The 26,334-nt window shown below is 44.7% G+C and overlaps 2 long non-coding RNA genes across 6 annotated transcripts; both read left to right on the forward strand.

Moving 5' to 3' along the window:
- The first annotated feature begins 2,385 nt into the window (after nucleotides 1-2,385).
- Gm34657 lies at nucleotides 2,386-5,214 on the forward strand. Its single transcript, XR_374734.2, has 2 exons — nucleotides 2,386-2,942; nucleotides 4,028-5,214. It is a non-coding gene; the product is annotated as a predicted gene, 34657 (long non-coding RNA).
- Nucleotides 5,215-10,419: 5,205 nt separating this feature from the next.
- Gm13657 lies at nucleotides 10,420-24,832 on the forward strand. Of its 5 annotated transcripts, XR_001783382.2 has the most exons (5): nucleotides 10,420-10,795; nucleotides 11,206-11,341; nucleotides 14,266-14,520; nucleotides 20,478-20,685; nucleotides 22,803-24,832. It is a non-coding gene; the product is annotated as a predicted gene 13657 (long non-coding RNA). The 5 variants fall into 5 exon arrangements; XR_866479.3 differs by lacking the exon at nucleotides 22,803-24,832 and having other exon boundaries at nucleotides 10,425-10,795; nucleotides 20,478-21,186; XR_001783381.2 differs by lacking the exons at nucleotides 14,266-14,520; nucleotides 20,478-20,685; nucleotides 22,803-24,832 and adding an exon at nucleotides 12,483-12,651 and having other exon boundaries at nucleotides 10,435-10,795.
- The last annotated feature ends 1,502 nt before the right edge of the window (nucleotides 24,833-26,334 follow it).

Raw genomic sequence — 26,334 nt, forward strand, 5'->3', positions numbered from 1 at the left:
AATGTTACAGCATTCAAAATAACAGAAAATATCTATGGCATAAATGTTAAAACACCATCAGCTCTATTGTTCATCAGTATAAAGAGAAATTAAATACAAGAACTAAAATGAACTCTAGAATGGGAATCAGTCAGTTTACAAAAACCATCTCAGTCCAGAACAAGGTACCATGCAGGCAGGGGACAGTAGTGCTTCAGTCCAGTGGCAGAGTGGCATGCCAGGGGCCCTGGGATCAACTGCCAGCATTGCCAAAAATAAACAAACTTAATAAACCAACACCCCCTTTCCCATCCTGAGCCTTATCTTGTGTGACTAGATAACCCTGTGAGATTAGAGTCCTGTGTATCATTTCTCTCACTGGCCTGCTGAAGTGCTGGAAAGAGATCTTTTAATCAAGAGACACATTAGGGCTGGAGAGATGGCTCAGTGCTGAAGGGTGGTTCGTGCTCTTTTCTTGCAGAGGTCCAAAGAGTATTCTTATCAGGTGGCTCACAACCCCCTGTAACTCCAGAGGGATGGAGTGACTCTGATCTCCTTGGGAACCTGCACTCATGTGCCAACATATACACATTAAATACATTAAAAATAAATCTTAAAAAATAAATGAATTCTAGGCTGAACTATGAGAGAACTGATTAGACTGTAAATTTTAGAACAGTTTAATGCTGGAGATTGGGGTTGCATCTTAGCAGTAGAACTCAAGGTTAGTGAGCACATACATGCATGCATACAAACACGCACATACACAAACATGCATGACCACACTCATAAACACATGCACACACATATACAAACATATAGGAACTCATGCACACACAAAGATACACACGCAGGAATACACCCACGTTCATGAACACAAGTGCACACATAGCCACACGAACACCCCTCCCTCCCCCATAAACTAGGGAAGCTGTATGCACGTGCTCAGTTCTGCAGTTCATGGTCTCCTATGTCCTATCTCGGTGAAACTCTGCTTCTAGGCATAAGCAGAATTTTTTAACTGGCTTTGGGGAAACAAGCAAGCATTAAAATGGTTTCTACTCGGAATAGTTTTATTTATTAAAAATAGTTATAGTGACTTGAGATGTGACACATGAGGTAGTTCATTGATAATTATAGAAATAAAAAGTAGCTTTATAAAACACACACGCATTGACTTTTATGGTCAACTATTTTTTGTAACAAGGGGATCAAGACAATTCATCAGGTAAGGCGTGCCGGGCAACAGGACTACATCCAGATGCAAAGACTTTTTACTTCACGCCAAACATCAAAAGGAGCACTAAGTGAATCAGAGGCCTCAGGCTCAGACTCAGTGATGAAAACGTGGGAAAAAGCATCGATGTCTTTGTTCACTTGGTTTCTTAGACAAGATGACAAAGCACAAGAAACAAAGACAGCATAAAGTAGATGTCATCAAGTTTAAAACTTTGCTGGGTGTAGTGGCCCATGTCTTAATCACTGAGTCTGGAATATGGAAGTAGTAGAACCGGAGTTCAGGGCGAGGGGGATCAGAATTCAAGGCTAGCTTTGGCTATGTGGTGAGTCTGAGGCCAGCCCGTGCTGTAGGAAACATGATCTCAAAAAAAAAAAAAAAAAGCAGAAACAAACACCACCCCCTCCCAAAATAAAATTAAACAAAAAAACTCCCCCAACCTTAAACTTATATAATGGTAGAAACTGTGTTCAAATCGTGTATTTGATGTGAGGTCTGTGTCTAGAATATACACATGAACTCCTACGACTCAGTAACACAAAACAAATCACCCAACTTGAAAGTGGATGAACTGAACAGGCATTTGTAGATAGCAGATACACAGTGATCTTTAAGGAAAAGCTGGGACTCCAGGAAGAACTTCCTGGGTCTGAATCCAGAAGGAGCCAGGTGGCCATTTACTGATTGAGAGGTCACAAATACTTAACTTTGAGTGTCTTGCCTGGGCATGTTCTTGCTTCAACTGCCAAAGTAAACAGCTATCAGAGAGGCCAGTCTGCTTCCTGGATCTGGCCAATGAGCTGTGCCTAACAATCAACTAATCAGAGCGCCTTCCCTGGGGTTTGCAGCCTCATTTGCATAAGCAGATTGGATCGAGAACTTAGGCAACAGTTTTAGCCCTTATTATATGCTTGAATTTTGTACCAAAGTCTGAATTTCCCTGGCTTGAAACTGCTTAGTTTTGAAACAAAGGCTCCCTTTTCATCTTGAGTTCTTTCCTGGGGAGTTTCTGTTGACAATAGGAATGAATGAACATTAAACACAAGGAAAAATGCTTGCTGTAATTAATCTTCAGAAAAAATACAAATCAAAACTGTAATGATCCGACACTAGACAGCCACTCCCATGGCTAGAGTCAAAAGACGTAGTAACAGGGGGTCAGTGAGGGTGCGGGGACATCAGAAGAACTAGTTGGTTTTGCACAACCATGACCAAAATGCCTGAGAGAATAACTCATAGGAGGAAAGATTGACTCAGCTCACCATTCCAAGGATTTCAGCCCTTGGCTTTGCTGTTGCATAGCAAGGTGAAGCAGCATCATGGTGGGAATGGGGTGTGTGGTGTGGAACTTTATTTTAAAACAATGTGTGTGTGTGTGTGTGTGTGTGTGTGTGTGTGTGTGTGTGCTTACCTGTGTGGAGGTCAGAGGTCAACTTGCAAGAGATGGTTTTCTCTGTTCACCACATAGGTCCTGGGCATTGACTGTGGATCATCAGGCTTGCTGACAAGTGCTTTTACCCACTGAATGTCTTGTTCACCCTGGAGGAACTTCATCCCATGGGCTGAAGCGGAGAGCAAGACAGACAGAAGCTGTTACGGGCTGTCCTCAGAACCACACCCCCAGGAGCTTTCTCCTGCAAGATCCCACTTCCACAAGCTACTGACACATCTCTACCAGCTAGGGATCATGTGATCAACATTCCAGCCTGCGGAGGGGGTGTCAGGGGTCAGGGTTCCCCTTCAAACTGTATTGTTGTAGCATTAATGTCATGCATTGTTGTCAGGAATGGGTAAGAGTATAGTTATGTGAGAAAGAATGGGCCAGTTTTGGGAGCTGGAGAGATGGTTCAACGGTTAAGAGCACCACTGATTGCTTTTCCGAAGGTCCTGAGTTCAAATCCCAGCAACCACATGGTGGCTCACAACCATCTGTAATGAGATCATGCCCTCTTCTGGGTGTCTGAAGACAGCTACAGTGCACTTTCATATAATACATAAATCTTTAAAAAAAGAGAAAGAGAAAAGAATGTGTCAGTTTCATTTCTTTTTATTATACTTATTGAATGTGTATGTGGGTATGTGCCACATCATACTTGTAGAGACCAGAGAACAACTTGCAACCTACTGTGTAGGTCCTGCAAATGGAACTCAGACTGCCAGCCTTGGTGGCAAGTGCTTTGACCCACTGAACCATGTTGCTGGCCCTAAATATGCCAGCTTCTCAAAAGGCTAAATCCAGTTATCACATGGACCAACTCCTCTCTTCGATGTATAACCCAAAAGAAATGAAAATATGACCATATAAAAGCTCTTATCTAAATGTTCATAACAACATTGTTTATGACATCTAAAGGAAAGGTATAACTCATATGACCCTTGAAAACATGCTATGTGAAAAAAAAAAAGCTATGCTATGTGAAAAATAGTTTCTGATTCCACAATGAGAGTAAGGTTTAGAATAGGTTGCTGTAGAAATAGAGTGTAGATTAGTGTTTACTTAGGGATAGAGTAGGGAGTTGAGGGAAAGTAGAAGTTACTAATCCATACAGTTTCTTTTAGAGGTGATGAGAACAAACTAAAAGTGGTCCTGTAGCGATGACTACACCTGTCTGTACGCACTCCTTGTTATTTTCCCTGAGTCAGGGTTTCTCTGTGTAACAGAGCCCTGGATATACTGGAATTCATGATAGAGACCAGGCCAGTCTCAAGCTCACAGAGATCCACCTGTTCCTGAGTGCAGGATTTGTATCAGGTCAGAGATGGAAGATCCGGCACACTATTCTAATCTGCTTTCTCCTTCTCTGCCAGCAGGATGGCCAGAGCGCATATGGTTACGAAGGAATAAGATCAGCACAGCTGAAGAGCAGAGCCAACACAGGGAAGGAATGTTCTGGAGACTCAGACCCGTGGCTGAGTGATTTTGAGTAAAAGAGAAATGATTTTGCGTGTTAAAAAGAACAGCAACAGCAATGACCAAGGAACACATCTTATTCAATTTTTGTTGAAAGGAGATTTAGAAATAGTTTATCTGGTCTGGAATTTCTCAACCTCTTATCAATATTGACATTTGGATGGGATAGTTTGTTGCCATTGAGGTAAAAGAGTAAGCTAAATAAATTCTACCTGCCCCCATTTCTTTCAGTACACTTCACAGAAAAAAGGAAAAAAAAAAAAAAAAACAGGAAGAGAAAAATAAGATGACATCACCCATGTCATTCAACTGGTGACCTAACTGCAGCTTGTCAGGGAGTCAAGTCTCCTCCACCTCAGCTAGCTGCTCTTGTCTCACTCTTTAGAAACCAAACTTCCTACTTCTCCATTTGATAACAAGCAAAGAAGGCACTGAGATGTGTTGGCGGACTTTTCTGCAAGGGTCTTAGCATGGATTCTTCTGAAAGGGTCCTCTCCCATTTGGAGGATGTTATGCAGTGGAGGGGGAGGTTAAGGTGAAAGGCAATAAAGACTATGGATCTATAGGACCAGCCACTGTGGGACAGTGGCTCCCTCTTCTCTCTAGTGCAGCCGCTAAGCATTCTTCTTCTCACTCGATTCTACACCTTTAAGTATGAAGGAAGATGGCTCAGGGACGGTCCAGGAAGGAGTCGGGTACAGCGCAGGTGAAGCTGCACATGTCAGAAAGCATCTGAGATGGACAGAGTCCCGAGCAAGCCTCGAGATCAAAAGGGACCGACTGGGAATTTGCTCCGGTATTTGGTCATGGGGCCTTCTACATAAGGCTTCGCTGTGTAACTTAAATATCCTAGGAAGATAAGAACTGATAACTTAAATGGAAACAGGGCAGCTTAATAAAACACAGAAACATATACTCTGTCAGAGGGTACCAAATGATAACAACATCTGAGGAGAGAATATAAGCTACTAAATCTATTGGGAAATCCAAACAAGATTTTAAATCAATCTCTGTTTTTCACCATTTTGAAGTGTAATTCTGACCTAACTGATATCAAATAAACTTATAATGATCATGTTGAAGGGTAGTTTTGTTGTTGTTGTTGTTTTTGTTTTGTTTTGTTTTATAACAGGGAAATAATACATTACAGGGGTCAGGCCTCTTCTTAACATTTATAAGGTGTTACAAATCCCACTAAATGGGAGTAAAGGTTTGGGAAAATAGCATTGGCTATAGGAGACACTGGGGTTTATATAGCCCCCTCCTCAAACTGTAAGAGCAAGGGCTTTTCAAGGGTTGGGGGATTTCCGGAGGACTTTTGGCTATGTAGGAACTTGGCTGAACATTTCAAAATTATTTGGCAGGGCATCTTATCTTATCAGGGTGGAGGTTGGGGTATAGGGTGTGGAACGTGACAAATTCCAGAAAATAGGTAAGACGTGGTCAAATCCAAGTTTTACAGATAACAGGGATGAACTTTTTTTGACCTTGTAACAAGATGGCTTTTAATCTTTTTTTTTTTTTTTTAAACTTAAGATGGAGTCAGGCCAGTCCATTAAAGGCCAAAGGTAAAGGGATAAATGAGACAATATAATTCATATGTTTAACTGTGGGGAAGTTGTAAGTGAAATTGATAAAGAGGATCTTTCCACTTTGATAAAAGAACCAAAGACCAGCCCGATTAGAATGTAAAATTCTTGAACTCTTTGAAGTTTTCTTTTTACCAGAAAGTAAAGTTATGGGGGAGCCTGGACCCCAATTCAAAACTCTTCTCTTCTCTTCCCACCCCTGACAGAGTGGCCTTCAAGTGGCTGTTCCAGGCTGCACTCCATGCTCTCTGCAGCAGGTTCCACTTGGCAAGCCTGGAGCTAATTACACTTCCTAGTACTGTTGTCTGCGCTGGGAAAGAAGTCTAGGCAAGTCCTGGAATTAGTCTTCGTACATTTGAACAAGGAATTCTGAGGTAAGCCAAGATGTCCTAGTGAGGTTTAGAGGGAAGTTGTGAATTCTGAGAATATCTCCTTGGCCTCCCAGCCTCTGTCCCCTGTGGTGAGGAGATCAAGGAGGGTCAGAGCACAACCCCCTAAAAGCCTGAAGCTGGTTGTCAGCTGAAGGCCCTACATCCTGGAATGTGGTCGATAGGAAAGTCAGGCCATCCTGGTGCAGACCTCTGACCTACTTCAGCAGGAAGGGGGAGCCGGGACTGGGCTTGTTCAGTCACGGAAGGTGGAGCGTGCTTTTCTAGCCTTGGAGTGGTCACAGAATCTTATCGCCCCGCACGACAGAGTCTGCCCGGACTTGAGTGCCTGTTAGGTTAATGATTTAAGAGGACATTCACCTTTTCACTCTGCTGAGAAAATACTAGAAAATTCTGGCATTGCTTTATCCGGTTCAGAGAGCTTTCACTAAGTGGGGGCCCTTCCCTGCTCCCCAACCCCCAGTGGTTCACAGAACCAAGGAGCCCTCTCTCTTTGCTTGCCTGCTCTCCTTGTTTCTGTTCGTTTTTCAGTTATTGTCTTGACAGGAGCCTTCTCTCCCTGACAAATTGTCTCCTTCCTGTCTTCCTAACCTCCACCTCTGACTGAAGCCCACTGTACACTTTTCCTCTCTATTCTGCTGGTTAAAAAAGAAAAGAAAAGAAAAGAAAAGGTGGCAGATGGCTCAGAGCTAGGCTGATTTGTTCTGGCTTTCATTTTTACTAGTGAACTCTGCTTGTTTAGAGCAGCCTTTTTGTTTGTTTGTTTTTTTCGAGACAGGGTTTCTTTGTGTATCCCTGGCTGTCCTGGAACTCACTCTGTAGACCAGGCTGGCCTCGAACTCACAAATCCGCCTGCCTCTGCCTCTGCTGGGATTAAAGGCATGTGCCACCACGCCCAACTATAGAGCGGCCTTCTTAAATTAGGTGCCACACACCTGCAATCCCAGCTCTTGAAAGCTAAATCAAGGGGATTGCTGTGAGTTCGAGGCCAGCCTAGGCTACATTGCTAGACCCTGTCTTTTACCACCCACCCACCTCCAAAAACCACCACCACCGAAAATCCCCACCTTCCCACCACATTCCCCAGAATTCCCTTTCTCTGTTCCCTCCAGTTCCCTCCAGCACCAGCCTGCTTCTGCATATGACTTCCCCTCTTGCTTAATCTGAGAGAGCAACATTTTCCAGCCTGACTCTCCTCTTCCTGCCTCATCTCTGCTGAGGAATATTTAAAGACAACACCACCTCTTGGTTTCTAAGAACCGAACCCAGGTCCTCTGAGCCAACTCTTCAGTCCCTCGTGGATCTAAGCTCATCTGTGAGATTTTTATCCTAAAGGCAATGGGAAAGTTTAAGCAAGTGGATTTTCTATTTAAAACTGTGGCTTGGGAAGAGTGCAGCTGGACAATGTGGGAAGTTCTCTTGGGTTTCTCTACTCCTCTTTCTCCTCAGGCTCTGGACTGCCAACTGGTATCTTCTACACATAAATGGGCACATATGTATAAGCCCTCCCTCTACCAAATTGTTTTGTCAATCAAATGTAAAGCACATTATTGTGCAGAGGGGCTCTCTATCACAAAACATAAACATAAAGCGCTCTGCTCCTTAATGTGGAGATAAAACTGATGTAATAAAACCAGTTTGCACAACTGCATAGATGTGACTTGGTTACTTTCCCCTCTGTGGTGGGAGAAGAAATAGGTGATATGTGTCTGAGTTAGTGTTCTATTGCTGTGAAAAGACGCCACGATCAAGGCAATTGTCATACAAGTAAGCAGTTAATCGGGGGATTGATTACAGTTTCAGAAGGTTAGGCCATTATCATCGTGGTGGGGCGTGTGGCAGCATTCTGGCAGGCATAGTGCTGGAGAAGGAGCTGAGAGCTTAATACATCCTGATCTGTAGGCAGAAAGCAGAGAGGGGGGAGATGGAGAGGGGGAGGGGGGGGGGAAGGAGAGGGAAGGAGAGGGGGAGGGGGAGGGGGAGGGGGAGGGGGAGGGAGAGGTGGTGGGGTAGGGGAGACTGAGCCTGGCATGGGTTTTGAAACCTCAAAGCCCACTCCCAGTGACATGATTATTCCAACAAGGACACACTTCCTCCAAAAAGCCTATAGCCCATCAAACAGATCTACTACCTGAGAACTAAGCATTTAAATATATGAGCCTATGGGAGCCACTTTTGTTCCAGCCAGCCCAGTGTAAAAGGAGATGTGGTAAGGCAGTGGTTCTCAAAGTGGGTGACGGCCCCTTTGGCAAACCTCTATCTCCAAAAATATTTACAATTCATAATAGTAGCAAAATTATAGTTATGAAGTAGCAACAAAAATAATTTTGTGGTTGGGGGGTCACCACAACATGAGGAACTGTATTAAAGGTTTCAACATTAGGAAGGTTAGGAAAAGGAAGGGTTATTCCTAGATTGATGACTGGGGTTTCAAGAGATACAGGCACGGCTGGAGAGATGGCTCAGTGGTAAGAGCACTGGCTGCTTGCTCTTCCAGAGGTCCTGATGTTCAATACCCAGCAACTGCATGGTGGCTCACAACCATCTGTAATGATATCTGGAGCCTTTTTCTGGTATGTCTGAAGACAGCTGCTGTGTACTCATATCCATGAAATAAATAAATCTTGAGGGAGAGAGAGAGAGAGAGAGAGAGAGAGAGAGAGAGAGAGAGAGAGACCTTCTTCTAGGACTAGAAACCACTCTCATCAGAGCCAGCTGGCTGGACCCAATGTCCCAGGAGATGCACTGGGCCCAACTTGTGTTGAGGAAAATAGTGGTAGCTGCTCAGACTAAGAGTAGGTTCCCCTTCCCTAGCCTCAAAACACCACAGTCAATCACACATGGGCTTCATCTACTTCCTCATTTCCTTTGGGCAGCCATCCCAGGAACCCTACGATGCAAGAACAGGGGAAGGAAGGTCTGAAATTAAATTCTGAACTAGAATATTTAGGTAATCCCAGTTGACAGACAAATCACAGAACCCACTTGAGAGCATCTAGATTGAATCTAGACAGATTAAATCTACCAGGAAGGATGCTGAAAGTCTAGATTAGGAAATCACATTTCCTCTGGGGCAGATTTTGCATAGGTGTTTGTGGAGTCTGGCATCTGTGAGATTCCTAGTCTTTACAAATGTGGAGCTGCCGGGAAATGGTTTGTAAAGAAACCGGTTTGGGTGAGGTGTGGTGGTTGGTGGTAGAGGAGAGGGCCTTAGGCTATATGGTAGAAGAGACATTTAGGTGGCAGAGTTCTTGGTGACAAAACTAAATGTGAGAGGTGGTGTAGACAGAGCAGTTAGGGGACTCCAGGAGTCTATGGCAGCAGCAGTAGCCCATAATAACCCTTGCAAGGGAGATTCGGGAGGATGAACAAGTCTGAAGAGGAAATGAAGTCAGCTTGAGTTTGAGATGCCCACGAAGCCTGTAGGGCTTCTGATGTTCTGGACAAGGGAGAGAGATGGAGAGGGAGAGAGGGAGAGAAAGGAAGGAGGGAGGGGGGAAGGGAGGGAGGGGGGGAGGGAGGGGGGAGGGAGGAGGGAGGAAGGGAGGGGGGAGGGAGGGGGGAGGAAGGTAGGGGGGAAGGGAGAGAGGGGGAGGGAGGAAGGGGGGAAGGGAGAGAGGGGGGGAGGGAGGGAGAGAGAAAAAGAGAGAGAGAGAGGGAGAGAGGGAGGGAGAAAAAGAGAGAGAGAGAGAGGAAGAGAGGGGGAAAGAGAATATGAGAATGATGAGTTATAGATCTTCAGGTAAGAGAAAGATTCAAGAGCCATGTTATGTCATAAGTTGCTATAGGTCAAATAAAGAGAAAAGGGAAAAGTGCCCTTCGAATCTAACTGTGTGTAGATCACAGAGTACCTTGGAGGGGGAAATTCTGGGGAGTGTGCAGGAGGTGAGCAAGTTGAAACAGTGAATGTAGAGCGTTATTCACAAACACAGTTGGCCAGGGGAGGAGAGAAGGCTCAGATGGAGAGAATGTGGCTTCTTCAGTCTAGGAAGGAAGGAACTGGTGGAGAGGCAAAGTTAAAGATACAGTAAGTGAGAAAGAACAGCAGAGAGATGGGATAGTGATAAAAAGGGACCAGGTAGGTAGTGGCTGACACCCGGCACAGGATGCACACGGGATAATGACCCCGTGGAGTGGGTCTCAGGGGGTAAAGAACGGAGAAAAAACGCAGTGTATACAGAGAGGAGCAGGCCCTGTCTCCACTTATGGTGGCTGGAGAGGAAGCAGCGTTCTCGGGAGGAAACGGATTTTTCTGGCTAGAAGGTGAAGAGGTCGAGACGTCATGGGCAATGAGATGGTATCCACGAGTAACTGTTTTGGATGAAGCTGGGGTGTGTGTGTGTGTCAAAGATGGATGCGAGGTTTCAGTAAAGAAGCTGACAAGATAGCTCCATGGTTTGGTTAACAGGAAGGTTTTTATTATGCATGAGAGAGAGAACGTATCCAGAAGCAGAGAGAAGGAGAAGCAGATTTGAACATGGTTAGGGCTGTCTTTGAGAGGAAGGTGAACAGCAAGGGAAGAGAGAATAGTGAAAGCGGGGGCGGGGGGGGGGCGTAGAGAGACTATCAGAGCCATAGAGAGAGCAAGGGAGGAGGAGCCAAAGGGGAGGAGCTACAGGGTGCTGTGCGGGGAGAATAGTGGGAGCTGAGGCATGGGGCACAGGGTTTTATAAAGAGAGCATGATCTAAGGTAAGAAAATCCAGGATAGGGGCTTTGAACTGTGTAGCAAGTACTTGTGAGTAGGGACTGAGGGAGCCTGGCATGGGTTTTGATACACAGCCACAAGTCCGCGTCACTGGAACCCTGTGTCCCTTCTGCCAGAGGTAAGGGAAGTGACTCCTTTTGGCAGAGGGGAACCAGTTTCACAAGTTCCTGAGGAATGCTGGCTTTTATCTAACCACTAGAAACCCTCTTATCGTTCAGGCTGAGCTGGACCTAGACTCAATTTTGGACCTCAGTGTGCCTGCCCTTTTCTTGGGGTGGGCAGGTGGGTGAGAGGTGATAGGGTGATTTTTTCCCCCTCCTTATAAACTCCACCAATGTTACATTCTGGTCACTAAAATGTATGTGGATTTCTCCTTCCAACAAACATTTTCTAGGGATGCAGTGTTGTTGTGTCTTAACAATTTAGCTTGGTTCTAACATTGTCTACTGGAGATGGCATCAGAACCAACAAATTCTGGAGTGTCTCAGGATTGCCCCGCCCCCACCTCCGCTTCAGACCGACTGCAGATAGTAAGTTGTTGCCTAGAGTCCTGATTGACTACCCCAAATCCGAAGTTCCCATCCCTCCTCCCCAGCATTCATTAATTGGCTAGAGCAACTCACAAAACAGAAAAACCCTTCCGTTTGCTTTTACTGGGCATAATGAAGAGCCAGATGGGTGCAAAATGCTGGGGTGTGGGGGAGGGGCGGGGGAGAGGAATCCACGTGTTCAGCTGTGTGGAGACCCTCCAAGTTCTGTCCTGAGGACTTTGATGGAGGTGGTATCTCATATGTAAACACAATCAATTGTTGATCATTGTCAATCAACTCAGTCTTTGACTTCCCTCCTTCTCTAGAGGCTGGGGGTTGGTGACTTGGGGTGGTCAGTTTTCCTTACCAACTCTGACTGCATTAGGGCTCACCTAGAGACACACCTGTGCACAAGTCTGTCAAGGCTTTTCCAAAGTCCCAGCCCGAAGTCCATGACGGTCACCCCTTGTCTCAGCCTGAGCACAGAGAGAAAAAGGAAGCAGCAAGCAGAGTACCAGAAGCAATGTGACTTTGCAATGTGACTATGCATCTCGCGCTCTCTTGCCGCCATACTTTCTGGGCTATGATGGACCGAATGCCCTCAAACTGACCACAGGATAAACCCTTCCTTCCTTAAATTATTTTGGTTCCAGCAATGAGAAATGGATCCGTCTCTATCCTGAAGCTAGTTGGGGGCCTCCAGCACCCAGTGGTTTTCATTAGCATTCCACACTCTGGGGCCTTTATGGGCTTTGGAGTTGTGTGCCAGGAACCAAAGTTGGAAGCCAATTATCTGTTATATTTATTGTTCGTTGATGGTGCTGGGGGATTGAATCGATATTTAAGAGAGAAGTGTTGCATGCTAGGCAAGCCCTCTGCCACTGAACTACATACCACACTTCTCTCTTAAATATCGATCCCTCCTCCCTCCTTCTCCCCTTCCTCCTCCCCCTTCCTCCCCCCTTCACCCCACTCCCAAAACAGGGTCTCACTATACAGCTCGGGCTATCCTGAACTCACACTCTATTGACCAGGTTTGATGTGAACTCTTTTTTTTTTTTTTTTTTTTTTTTTTAATTTATATGAGTACACTGTAGCTGTCTTCAGACCCACCAGAAGAGGGCATCAAATCTCATTACAGATGGTTGTGAATCACCATGTGGTTGCTGGGAATTGAACTCAGGACCTCTGGAAGAGCAGTCATTGCGCTTAACCACTGAGCCATATCTCCAGCCACCTGACGTGAACTCTTCAGCGACAGGCTAGCCTCTGCCTCTTGAGTGCTGGGATTAAAGGCATGTACTACTCTGCCTGGGTTCTCTCTCTTCTTAGATTTTATGTATATGAGTGTTTTGCCTATTGTGTGTCTGTGTAAGCCTGGTTCCCAAAGAGGTCAGAGAAGGGGATCAGATCATCTGACACTGGAGTTACAGATAGTTGTGAGCTGCCACGTGGGTGTTAGAAATCAAAGCGTATCCTCTGGGAGAGCAGCCAGTGCTCTTAACTGCTGAGCCATCTCTCTAGCCCCTCAAATATCTGGTTCTTCTTATATTATCATGCACCAGAGAGGAATGAAGGACCACAGCTCTGGAAGGACCTTTCTTGAACACATTTAAAGATAACAGAGATCTGGGAATGATGGTTTAGGCAGGACACATGGATAGCTAGTCAGGAAGAGCATCCAAGCCTCCTGGGACTTAGTTTTGCCCTGTGTGTATCACACTTCTTGGGTCGATTGGTGCTAAGGACCATTGGCTTGCAGCTCAGGGTATTATTGTCCTTAAGAGGCATGCAGGCTGGGTGTGATCCCACTGCTTTGGTTACACAGCAAATATAAAGCGGCTTGTCCTCCAGGCTCCTGCTCCTACCCAGTGTGCAGCATGTATCTCCGTGCTCCTCGTCCTGTTCACTTTAGAATCCGATTTTGTCTTTATGCTCAGAGCCCATGGGAAAGTATATAGAGATCTTGGAGCACCAGGAGTGGCTTGGGAAAGGGAGTCAGGCCAATTGGCCGTAATATTAACCGATTTCAACACACACTAATTACTGTAGGTATTCATCTAAGGACAGGTGTGATGTTAATAGCAATTTCCTGGAATGATTGCGGGGGGAGGAGGAGGAGGAGGAGGAGGAGGAGGAGGAAGAGGAGGAGGAGGAAGAAACTGGGTGTGCTGGTATATACCCATAGTCCTATATTAGGGAGGTGAAGGCAGAAGTTCAGGAAATCAAAGTCAACTTTGGTTCCACAGCAAATAGGAAGCCAACTTGGGTTGCATAAAATACTGTCACAACCCTCAACCCTTCCTTTCCCCAAAATTAATTAAAGAGAGAGAGAGATCAAAATTGAGTTAAAGAATATATGAACTGATATTCACTTCTTTTCTTTCTTTTCTTTTTTTTTGGTTTTTCGAGACAGGGTTTCTCTGTGTAGCCCTGGCTGTCCTGGAACTCACTCTGTAGACCAGGCTGACCTCGAACTCAGAAATCCGCCTGCCTCTTTTACTTTTACTTATGGATTATACTTTTTTTTTAATTCCCCTCAGAGATGTTTCATTTTACCACGTTGAAGGTATGGGCCACCTTTTAGCCCCTGTCCAGCTCACTACACATGGACAATTTAGAGTTCTTTGGAGCACTGTATGGCCTTTGAAATGCCATCCATTACGGGGACTGGCCTCCTTGTTTTTCCCTGTCAGCAGATTCTGTGGAGAGCATCTTGCTGGTAGACCCCATTTTATTGTCTAATGATGAGATTCAATGAAGCAGTGAAGGGTAAGGCTTTTAAAATATCCCTAGTGGGGCTTTGATATAGAGCATAAAGGTCTCCTCTCTGGACCCGCTCCACTCCTTTTCTCCTGCTTTATTAATTCAACCGTAAATTGCACACTTTTAATGAAGTGTTACCTTTCTGCTAACTTCCCCAGCTTCAGTTCGGTGCAGCTCCTGATGGTACAGGGACCAGTTTACAGCTGGCTCCAAGCATCAGCTGACAAGAGGATCCAACCTAGCATTGTCACGGATCTTAAATGAAGCCAACACGTTAGCAAACCAGGTGGTTTGGAGTTGGGCCGTATCAGATGCCCAGAGGAAGGACACAAATCACCATGCCTCTGTAACCAGCATGCCACAGGACCTGAGGAGAGTACAGCTAGCATTATTTTAAAGATACAGACAACATCGTAAGCCTGTGGGAGACACATGCATGGGGAAGGGGGTTCGGGGAGGGGGTTAATTCCCTCATCCATTATCAATAATCATTTGCATTGCTATGTGATTAGATCTATTTGAGGGAAAAACAAAAGCAAAAACCAAAACAAAACCTTGTTGGTCAGGCATGGTGGTGTACACCTTTAAGCCCAGCACTCAGAAGGCAAAAGCAGAGGTAGGTGGATGTCGATGCATTCAAGTCCAGCCTGGGCTATATAATCACATGCTGTCTAGAAACAAAACAAGCAGGCATGTGTTTGGAGAAGGGTGGTCTATGGCCGTTTGTTGCCACTGAACTCTACTGAGAACCCAGACCTGCCGGCATTTTTTTCACCTCTATTGCCATCTAGAGGAGACAATTGGAAGGACATGAAGTAAGTCCCCAGATGGAATTAAGTGAAAACCAATACTGGAAAGAAACATTTGTACAAAACTCTAAGAATCACTACACTTTGTTGGCTCCAACTTTATGTTTTTCTCCTCTCTTTCCATCTGGCTCAGTTACAGGCAGGATTTGAATATCCACTTATGGGCTTTTATATCAGCACTTCCGGCATTTCGAGGGCTCCGGTGGACACCTCTTATAGACATAAAATCATGAAACTTTCTGATGAGGTGGTTTGTTTGTTTGTTTGTTTACTTGGATTTTGGTGAATGGAGAAGAGGATGGAGCCTTTCAACACAGAGAGGCAGTTTCCTGACGTCCATAGCCTCAGAACCTATTCATTTTGTGGGGTGTTTATAGGTAGCACGTTGGTCAAATATGTTTTGCTAGGGAGAGCAGTACTGAGCCGTTTTCTTTACAACCTTTAAATTACTGGTGTGCACTGTGGACTTGAGGAGATCAAACACGGGGCAAGCAGTGACCTTGGAGCCTCCTGCCTTTCACAGAACCGATGGGAAATATCCTGTGTACACTTCAAGGACTGTTCCCACAGGCAAGAGAAGCTGGCCTGCTGCATGCACACCATGTGCAAACAGACCAGCCCTTCCTCAGCTCTCCTGCTCCTCTCTGTCTAAACATTGTTGAAGCTTTGTTTTGGGGTTGAGTGGCTTAAAGACTGTAACCATGGTCACTAACAACAGGGATACATCTTTGTGAGCGTATCGTTGAGTGTGCTTTCGTAAGCCTCAATGGTATGAGCTAATTTACTCTATGACATGGCCTCTTGTGCAACCAGCAACTGTAAATGCAGCATCAGGAGGCTGCTGCTGGCCTAACATGACAAACTTTTAAGTAAACTCCTTTTGATCTGGTCTGTGTTGTGCCTCTGCTCATGCATGAGGGGCCCAGACCAGGGTGTTTGTTAGGCATCCTCTGTCACTCTCTACCTTATTCTGCGTGTGTGGGGGTCTGTTTATAAACCTGGGGGTTATTATTTTTTCTCACTACATAGGCAGTTAATAGGCTCCAGTGAGTCTCCCCTCTCTACCTTCTACAGCCCTGGGGTTACATGTACGCATACAATAATGCCTGGCTTGTTCTATGGGTGCTAGGATCTGAACCCAGGTCCTCAGAGTTGTGCAGCAAGCATGATTAATCACTGAGACAAATCATCACCTGCCTTCTCTATTTCTTGGAAAAGATCTCACGTAGCCTGTTATGTAGCTGAAGATGACTTTGAGTTTCTTTTTTTGTTTTAAAAGATTTATTTGTTTGTTTGTTTTATGTATATGAGTACACTGTAGTTGTACAGATGGTTGTGAGCCATCTTGTAGTTACTGGGAATTGAACTCAGAACTTCTGCTCGCTCTAGCCCTGCTCATTCTGGCCCCACTTTCTCCAGCCCAAAGATTTATTTATTATGTATAAGTACACTGTAGCTCACACACACCAGAAGAGGGCGTCAGATCTCATTACAGATGGTTGTGAGCCACCATGTGGTTGCTGGGATTTGATCTCAGGACCTTTGGAAGAGCAGTCAGTGCTCTTAACCGCTGAGTCATCTCTCCAGACCCAACCTTGAATTCTCCTGCATCTCCCTCCTGGATGCTTGGATTACAGGACTCCACCACACTGGGTTTATGTGGTGCTGAGGTCGAATGCCGAGCTTGGTGCAAGTGCTCTTCCGACGGAGCTGCTTCTCCAACCTCTTCTGTTTTACTTTTCTTAGTACGTAGGACCACACTCTAAAATAAAGACAAAAACACTAACTTAGCAACGCACATGTGGGTACTGTGTTCCTTTATTGTCCTTAGGAAGCATTCTGTATTGTACATAACTGTGCTGTACTTTCATAAGTGTAACAGCATGGTGGCTGTATCTACTCCAACAATGTCATGACAGGGATGGAATGTGCTGTGCTACATTGTGAGGTTGGCAATGTCACAAAATCTCCAGTTGCATTGTATCTGTAAGACACCAACTATGCCGGCCTGTGACTACCCAACTATCAGTGTGTGGGTCCTTAACTACGTCCCCCCCACCCCCAGAAGGAATGCAGTAGGGATGGGTTTCTTTTTTTTTTTTTTTTCTTTTCTTTCTTTTTTTTTTTTTTTTTTGGTTTTTCGAGACAGGGTTTCTCTGTGTAGCCCTGGCTGTCCTGGAACTCACTTTGTAGACCAGGCTGGGCTCGAACTCAGAAATCCGCCTGCCTCTGCCTCCCGAGTGCTGGGATTAAAGGCGTGCGCCACCACGCCTAGCAGGGATGGGTTTCTTTTTGACAGTTGCTATGTCCAGATGAAACACAGTAAGCTCATCGGTAACATAAGACACACTCTATCAGCACCAAGGAGCATGCTGTAAGATGGTCTCTCTACTTCCAATACATCTAGTCTACTAACTCCACGAAGGGCCCAGTGGGAGGGAGACCAGAGCTGAGAGAGCAAGAGCCTTTGTTGCACCATGGAGTAAGTAGAGTGATACGTTTACATACAAAGATTTCTTAGATAGATAAATGATCATCCTACCAGATTTATTCATTGTAACTGGAACAGTGGGACTTTGTTTCTTGTGGAGCAAGGCCACATTCTTCCGTGGAAGGCAGCCTTACAGGAAGGTGGTTATAGTAGCACCATTGTTAGAGCAGTTCACCCCAGTTTAGAAGGTTTAAATGCCAATGACTATGTGACTATGAATATCTATTGTGTTAATCCTGCAATTTTATGTACATTGCAGTGCTCTGCTGCTGAGCCCCGTACTTAGCTCTTGGGTTTTTTTGTTTTGTTTTGTTTTGTTTTGTTTTGTTTTAGCTTTAGCTTGGCCTGAACTATGTAGCCTGGGCAGGCCTCACGCTTGTGGTCCTCCCCACCTCAGCATCAAGTAAATAATATTAATGTTTCTTCTGCAATAGCTTTTCTGCTATTTTTAGGGAAAGAAATATGCAATTCACATTTTTTGATTCAAGATTATAATATCATAATCATATAATACCTGATTGTTTAGATATTAATGAGGCTGGTAGAAAATATCATCCCTTACGAGGGAAATGTGCTATTTTCATCTTATAAAGAAGCAACTCAGAGACACTTGCGTGTTCAGTAATGTGAGGAGACAGGAGCAGGTTCTAATTCAGTTCTATTTGACTCCTGGTCCTAAAACTATTGGTTTATCTGATCTTGGAGCAGAGTAATTTTAGAAAATGCTTGCGTATTCTTTTTGTTGTTGAAGTGGGGGTCTTTCTCAATAGCCCACATTGACCTTGAACTCATAAACTCAAGCAATCCTCCTGATACCCAAGTAGCTGAGTCTACATGTCTGGGCCTCTGTGCTCGGTTGCCTCTGATTTTCATCATCTGAAACTAAGACCTGCCAAAGTGGGGGGGGGGCAGTTTTCCTGAGATTTCGAGACTTGCATGCGCGGTACTGGATTGATGTGAGAGCACCCTCTGGGGCCATCTCTGTTCTAATCCCCGGGCTTGGTCTTCTGCAGCCTTTGGAAAGGTTATGTTTCAGAATAGGTGTTGGTTTACACCGATGTTTTTCAATGCTTCATAGTCATTTTTCAAGATAATTCAGTTATGACTCTATAAAAGAAAACTAAAGAAACAGGGTTAAATTCAGGTCATTTGAAAGGAAGTCTTTGCCAGCTGGTGGTAGCACATGCTTTTAATCCTAGCACTGTGGAGGCAGACACAAGTGGATTTCTGTGAGTTCGAGGCCAGCCTGGTCTACAGAGCTAGTCCCAGGATAAATAGTGTTTCCCTATCTTTTTTTTTTTTTTTTTAATTTCTTTGAAAAATATTTCTGGCAGCTTCAAGGGCAGAAGTTGTTTATTTGTGTGTGTGATTTTTTTAATTAGGTATTTTTCTCGTTTACATTTTCAATGCTATCCCAAAGGTCCCCCATACCCAACCCCCCAATCCCCTACCCACCCACTCCCCCTTTTTGGCCCTGGCGTTCCCCTGTACTGGGGCATATAAAGTTTGCAAGTCCAATGGGCCTCTCTTTGCAGTGATGGCCGACTAGACCATCTTTTGATACATATGCAGCTAGAGACAAGAGCTCCGGGGTACTGGTTAGTTCATAATGTTGTCCCACCTATAGGGTTGCAGTTCCCTATAGCTCCTTGGGTACTTTCTCTAGCTCCTCCATTGGGGGCTGTGTGAGTGTTGCCCTATCTTGAAAAAGAAGGAGGAGGAAGAGGAGGAGGAGGAGAAAGAAAGAGTATTTGTGTGTGACATAGTCTGAATTTGCCAGGTTTGTGAACATATTTTCTAGTAATTTTCAACAATTAATTCAGCATACCATGAGTTAATTTATGGTGATGGAGAACCTTTCTGTGTATGGATGCCTGGCCATTTTCCCAACAAATTCATTTGCTGAAGATGGATTTTTACAAGTAGGTTTGGAAGTGAATTAGGTGTGAATATAGAAACTGGATTTTAAATATGCGTTTCTTTAGTCCTTTGTTTTATATGTGCTGAAAAGAAAGCAGTAACATCTCTCTCTCCCCCTCCTGCCTTTCCTCCCTTCTTACTTTCCACCCCCCTCTTCTTCCCCTGGTCCCTCCCCGTACAGTACACCTCCCACTTCTCTACTCACTCCTCCTCTGGCTTTCCTTTTGAAAGGCCAGGCTCCCATGGCTATCAACCGGCCAAGGTATATCAAGTTTCAGTAAGAAGGAAGCTGGATTCTTGAAGAACTAAGGACAGATGGAGAGCGAAAAATCTTGGCCAACCATGGGATTTTAAACAAATCATTTCTCCTTTTCCTTCTTCATACCTCTCTCTTTTTGATCTAGCTAACTACAAAGGCTCCTCCAGTTTCTAACTGCCTGTAGGATGACACTGGGGGCAGACACAAGATGTACATTCTTAGTAAACAAAGCCATGCTCCGTTGTGTCCACTAGGAGGCACTGTAGCACCAGTGCACTATCGTCTGTCCTTCAATTTATCCAAGTCAATTTATTTTCCTTAAACCTTCAAATTCAAGTTTATGCTACCGTGAAAGCTAAGATTTAATTTAGTAACAGCATCTGGTTAAATCTAGGAAGAATTCAGCCGAGAGACTTACTGACTAGGGAAAATCAGAATCCCGGAGCCATTTGCATTGTAAATGGTGTCTCATGATTTTGAAAGGGCATCAGGAGGGGCTTGAAATTCTCAAGGGAAATATAGATTGGACCAATCCCGACTTCCCTAACAATGAAGTCATAAATGAAGAAGTGTGCAAACTCCATGTGAAGACAACTATAATATTACTCAAGGGTAGAAAAGAATACTTAAATTGAGATATACCATGTTCTTGGATACAAAGGTTCAGTGCTGTATAAATTTAAAGCTATTCTACAAATATACTCACACATATAATGTGATCAAAAATTTTTTTTAGAAACTTGATAAAGTTTATTGAGGACAATGAAGCTGGAAAAAATAAAGGAAGAAAATTGAACTTTTTGAAGGGGAAGAGAATTTGAACCACTGGTTTTTTGTTTGTTTGTTTTATTTTAAATCATGAAACAGTTGAACGTAAATATCTCTTTATAGGTCTCTGGGAATGGCTGAGCAGGGAACGTGCCTGCCACACATGCATGAAGACGTGAGTTTGTATACCCAGAGTATACATACAAAATGCCTGTAACTCTAGCACTGGGGGCAACGAGGCATGGAAAAGCAACAGCAGATGCCTGAAGCTCACTGGTCAGTCAGCCTGGCTGAAGCTAAGAGCTTTAGATTCATCGAGAAAAGCAGCAAGGTGAAGGTCCTTGCCACCAAAGCTCTGTAAAGAACATTCAGTCCCAAGAGCCTACATGATGGGAGGAGAGAACAGATTCCCTGAGACTGCCATGTGTCTTTTGTCTTCCACATGTGTGCTGTGGTACCCACCCCACCCCTCACCCCAACTCCCCAATGCACACATAGTAAATAAATGGGAAAATGTAAAGATAGACAGCAATCAGGGAAGACACCCAGGGTCAACCTCTGGTCTCCACACATAGGTACACACACATACCCAACACACACAGTTACTCATGCATACATTGATGAGCACATATGCCACATCTATACAATACTACACACACACACACACACACACACAAAGTTGCTACAAAGTATTAGGCCAACAAAAGAAAATAACAAGTCTTGAAAGCGTGCTTGAAAAGCAAGCATGATAGACTGGACTCTCTCTCTGTCCTCTGTCTCTGTCTCTGTCTGTCTGTCTATCTCCCCCCTCCCCATGCATTCATGTGTATGTGCATAGGTATGCATGTATAGATGTGTGTGTGTGTGTGTGTGTGTGCGCGCATGTGTGTGCATGTGCAATGAGGTATGTCTAGTCTTCCTGTGACATTGAACCCCGAGGAGTGGTACAAAGACGCCAGTCCATCACATTACTTACCTGCACTGATGATGAGGGGTCTAGTGGTGATAGTGTCAGAGAAACTTCCCCTGAAGTAGCAACTTCTTCCTGTCAGAGTTCTGGAAGCATCCTCACTGGACTGTGCATCAGTGATTCTTAGCTTTCTGCTATCAGCTGACTCTGCTCTTGTCTGCTTCCTGAGCCTGATCTTAGCTTTCTCAGGGATGCTGTGCCCTACTTGGTATTTTTCAAAAAGTCCTTTTTTAGTTAAGTCACATAGAATTGGTTGCTAATGCTCAAACCTAGGTCCTGACACATCCAAAAGCTGGTAACCGGGGCATTGTTATTGAAAGAGACTCTTAGGTAAACCAGGAGGCTCTGATCATGCAGACTCAGTATTTCCAAAAAAAAAAAAAAAATGATAAAACCCAGTTAATATCAGAGATAGAACTCTGAAATCCCATGCCTTTAGTAGCAAAATGGTTAATAAAATGAACGCCTCTGCACATTAGAGCCAAGGTGGGCCATGGAGGACTACTGGTTGCCACAGGGCAATGTGAAGGGTGGCTTAGAGGATTCCAGAGCTGTGTGCTGTGTACTTCCATCGAAAGGCTGAGCAGTGAGACTCTCTAGGTTTCCATTCTAGAATGTTCACCGAAACCCCGAGTATGAGTGTGTAAGGGACTCTGATGGTGCTCAGAATGGAGACAGGGAGAACAATACAGGATCTTACTGACTGCTAACTTGCAAATCAGTCTACCCTCTTACTCTGGCTCTTATATGAGCATTATTTGATGTGCTGATCTAGAAAGATTAAGATTTATAAAATTAAATTGCTGTAGGGTGCAGGATGGGAGGAGCTTAAGGAGCCCAGATGTCCAATTCTTAGTTTCTTGGCAGCTGTCGCTTTTGCTCCTCTGTTCAGTGCTTTTGGAAACCCCCAGTTTGAGGAGGTTACCTTTGGAGAGGAAGTCCGTTCCCTCAGGCCCCAGTCATCTTCTGTCTCTAGATCTATAATTAGGGTCAAACCCTAGCCTGATCTAAGAGGAAATTGAAGGGCTAAGAGCAGAGCTCACTGGTGGAATGTCTGTCTAGTCTGCCCAGGGCGATGCTTCAGTCCCCAGTACAGAAGAGGAGGAGAAGGAACAAGAGGAGGAGGAGGAACAAGAGGAGGAGGAGGAAGGAGAGGAAGAGAAAGAGGAGGAAGAGGTGGAAGAGGAGGAGGAGGGAGAGGAGGAGGTGGTGGTGGTGGAGGAGGAGGAGGAGGAAGAGGAGGAGGAAGAGGTGGAGGAGGAGAAGGAGGAAGAGGAGGAGGAGGGAGAGGAGGAGGTGGTGGTGGAGGAGGAGGAGGGAGAGGAGGTGGTGGTGGTGGAGGAGGAGGAGGAGGAGGAGATTTGTTAATGACTTGTGGGGCATGGCCTAGTATAGCTGCTAAATGAACGTAAGAAAGTCAAGTTTTGAGACTGGGTTGAACATGAGAGGCTGGGAATGATCCTCTTTTCCTCTTCTAGAAGCTGATGGACTTCAGGACCAGGGTGATTCACAAACACAAGAGCCTTCTGGTTAATTCCACAGGGAGAGACAAACGGGTGTTCTCAGGAGTTGCTCTGAATGCGGTATATTTACTTTGGAAAGTGTGATTCTCAATCCCTCTTTCTGTCTCTCTCTCTCTCTGTCTCTCTGTCTCTCTGTCTCTCTGTCTCTCTCTGTCTCTCTCTCTCTCTCTCTCTCTCTCACACACACACACACACACACACACACACACACACTGAATCTTGAGATTCATTTGCAAACTGAGTGTGAGCCTCACTCTCCTTGTCAACTTGATTTTGATGTAACTTACCAATGCCTCTGTAACAGCGAAGACAGGTAAAGGAAGAATAAGCATTTCTGCACATGGGCAAACTGGCATTTAGATCCCCAGTACCTGTGTAAAGGCCAGGCAGCATGGTGGCCAGCCGTTAGTCTTACTCTTAAGACGGGGAGACAGGAGATTCCTGGAGTAAGCTAGCTAGCTTGCTGAACTGCCAGTCTCTAGTGGGAAACCTTGCCTCAAAATGTAAGGTGACAAGTGGTTGAGAAAGACACTTGACATCAACCCCTGGTCTACCTAGGCACCTGTACACATGTCACACACACACACACACACACACACACACACACACACCCCACAAGGGAAAAATTTTGATAGTAGTGGAAAAATTGAAGGAATGTGTGTAATGTCAAAAAATGGATACAACTCAAATATGAATTCATTACTTACAGAGCATTTGTTCTATATATCTCCCTTCTAGCAAGTAGTTTTGTGATAGCAAACAAATTAAAATTTATTGCCCATGAATCCTAAGGAGGGATTAAAAAGCTTGCTTGTAAGTTACCCAGGGCTGTAATTGGACCTGAGGGGGCAATCAGGGGCGGACACGGGCGTCAGAGTCCCCTGTCAAGTTGACCGGCTGGTCCTGCATGTCAGCATCTCCCTCTGCTGCAGCTGTACACGGAATACCCTCATGAAGTGGAAAACCACGAGTGCCAGCAGTTCTTCGGATCAGCGCCTGTGGTTGACTTTCTTGGTTCTAATCAAAGGTCTCAGACGTCTTACTGGCCCGTGTCAGGTGCCTGTCGTCCTTGATCTCTGAGTGTGGTCCGGGAAGTAAGAGCATATGTACAAACAAAAGTGGTTGTGGCCGTGTGGGAAGTGGGAGGAGGGGGCACTGGTATTTATCAAGAGAGCTTTGGAGGCCGGTAATAGCACAGATGACTCTAATTATTAAGAATCCTAGCACAATTAAATTTTATCTAATTGATGTATTTAATTAAGTATACTTTACTTCAACTGTAATTTCTAACTGATCGGGACCCACTCACCCTGCAGCTGGCTCCCCCCATCACGGGTTCTTTTTAGGTCTGTTTACACTACAAGTTTATATATTCCAAATTTTAAAATTATTTTTCTTTTTAGAAATTTAGAAATAATTTTCTTTTTAAAAATCTAATCACATTGTTTCCAAACTACCATACCTCATATTTGTTTTGATGTTGATTTTATTGGCTGGGGCTTCCAGAATCATAGGGTAATTATGTGTTATTATGAAGGCCATGTAGACACAGACTGTAGCTGGGTAGCATTAGGAGGCAGGAGGGAGAGAGCACTGCTGGGCAGTTATAGAACTTTCTGTTGGAGTCAGAAGTGAATCTACAGACCTTAGGCTTCTTTGCCTTGGCGCCAGTCTATGGAATACAGGCTACCTGGCCTTTAAGATGGTGAAACAGTTTTCCGTGGGCTGATGATCCCACAGCTACCCACCTTTGCCTTGCATCCTAGATTTAGACTATGGCACAGCAGAAGGCTATCCATTCTGGTTGACGCCAGACAGTTGTTTTTCTACTTTGAGTGCCAGGGATATTAAAACACGCTAATTTGACTGTATATGCCTCCCAGTGGGATATCCCTCTGAACACACACACACACACACACACACACACACACACACACACACATATCCTCCCTAATCCCCCAAATACCTCAAATTATGCTTTTTAATTATTTTTTATTTTATTTTATTTTATTTTATTTTTTTTTTTTTAAAGATTTATTTATTTATTTATTATAAGTACACTGTAGCTGTCCTCAGACACTCCAGAAGAGGGAGTCAGATCTTGTTACAGATGGTTGTGAGCCACCATGTGGTTGCTGGGATTTGAACTCCTGACCTTCGGAAGAGCAGTCGGGTGCTCTTACCCACTGAGCCATCTCACCAGCCCTTATTTTATTTTTGAGACAGGGTTTCTCTGTGTAGTCCTGGCTGTCCTGGAACTCAGGCTGTAGACCAGGCTGGCCTTGAACTCAGAAATCCGCCTGCCTCTGCCTCCCGTGTGCTAAGATTAAAGGCGTGCTCCACCACTGCCCGGCTTCAAATTATGATTTTTTAAAAAAATGTATTTATTTATTATATGTAAGTACACTGTAGCTGTCTTCAGACACTCCAGAAGAGGGCGCCAGATCCCATTACGGATGGTTGTGAGCCACCATGTGGTTGCTGAGATTTGAACTCAAGACCTCTGGAAGAGCAGTCAGTGCTCTTAACTGCTGAGCCATCTCTCCAGTTCCCCAAGTTATGATTTTCAACATTAGAATTTAATTTGAATTTAACAATCAACTTAACAGTAAAAATTCAGAAAGTAGTAATGATGTAAATGTTGGTGCTAGGCATTGTAGTCCTGTACCGGTCACGTTATAAATGGGCAGTCAGACCTCGGACCTCCCGAAAGTGCCACGTAGGAGCTGTTGCCAAAAAGTACACATTGAGCCAGAGTAAGAAGAAGCATCGAACTAGACCTAACTGGCATTTTACAGGAAACAGTGGGACCTAAGATCAAGATCTGTTGTCACGGGAAGGCTATCAGCACAACCCAGAGACAGAGTGAAATAGGAAACTTGTTAGGATCAAAGGCTGCTTTCTTCTGTGAAAGCGGACGGCAATCGGCTCAGGACATCTACGAAGGCAACACAGTACAAAATCACGAACTTGTCCAAAAACATCAAGATCTATCTTTCTTTGTTTCTTTCTTTGTTTCTTTCTTTGTTTCTTTCTTTGTTTCTTTCTTTCTTTCTTTCTTTCTTTCTTTCTCTCTCTCTCTCTCTCTCTCTCTCTCTCTCTCTCTCTCTCTCTTTCTTTCTTTCTTTTTTTTAACTTGATTGAAAGGGTTTGGGGTGTGAACTCGTAGATGATGACCCTGTGACACAGTGTCCAAAGGTTGGGCGGGCCCTCAGGGGACAGAGTATGGAGGAGGAGGACACGCATGCGCAGATTTTAAAAGGCTGAGCAGATAGTCAGTATGAAGACCTTGCTTTGTGTGGTTTCTGACTTAAGTAAGCCAATGACTGGGAGAAAGGGGAAGTGGGGGAGGGATAGAGGGAGGAGGGGAGGAGGGAGAAGGAAGTGGGGGAGAGGGAGGATGTGAGAGGGAGCGGGGACGACTACTTTGTAACCTGAAGTAGGGGAGCTAAGGACCCCCCCCCCCCACACACACACACACTATGGC

This window comes from Mus musculus, chromosome 2 (genome assembly GCF_000001635.26).
Source record: "Mus musculus strain C57BL/6J chromosome 2, GRCm38.p6 C57BL/6J".
NCBI lineage: Eukaryota > Metazoa > Chordata > Mammalia > Rodentia > Muridae > Mus > Mus musculus.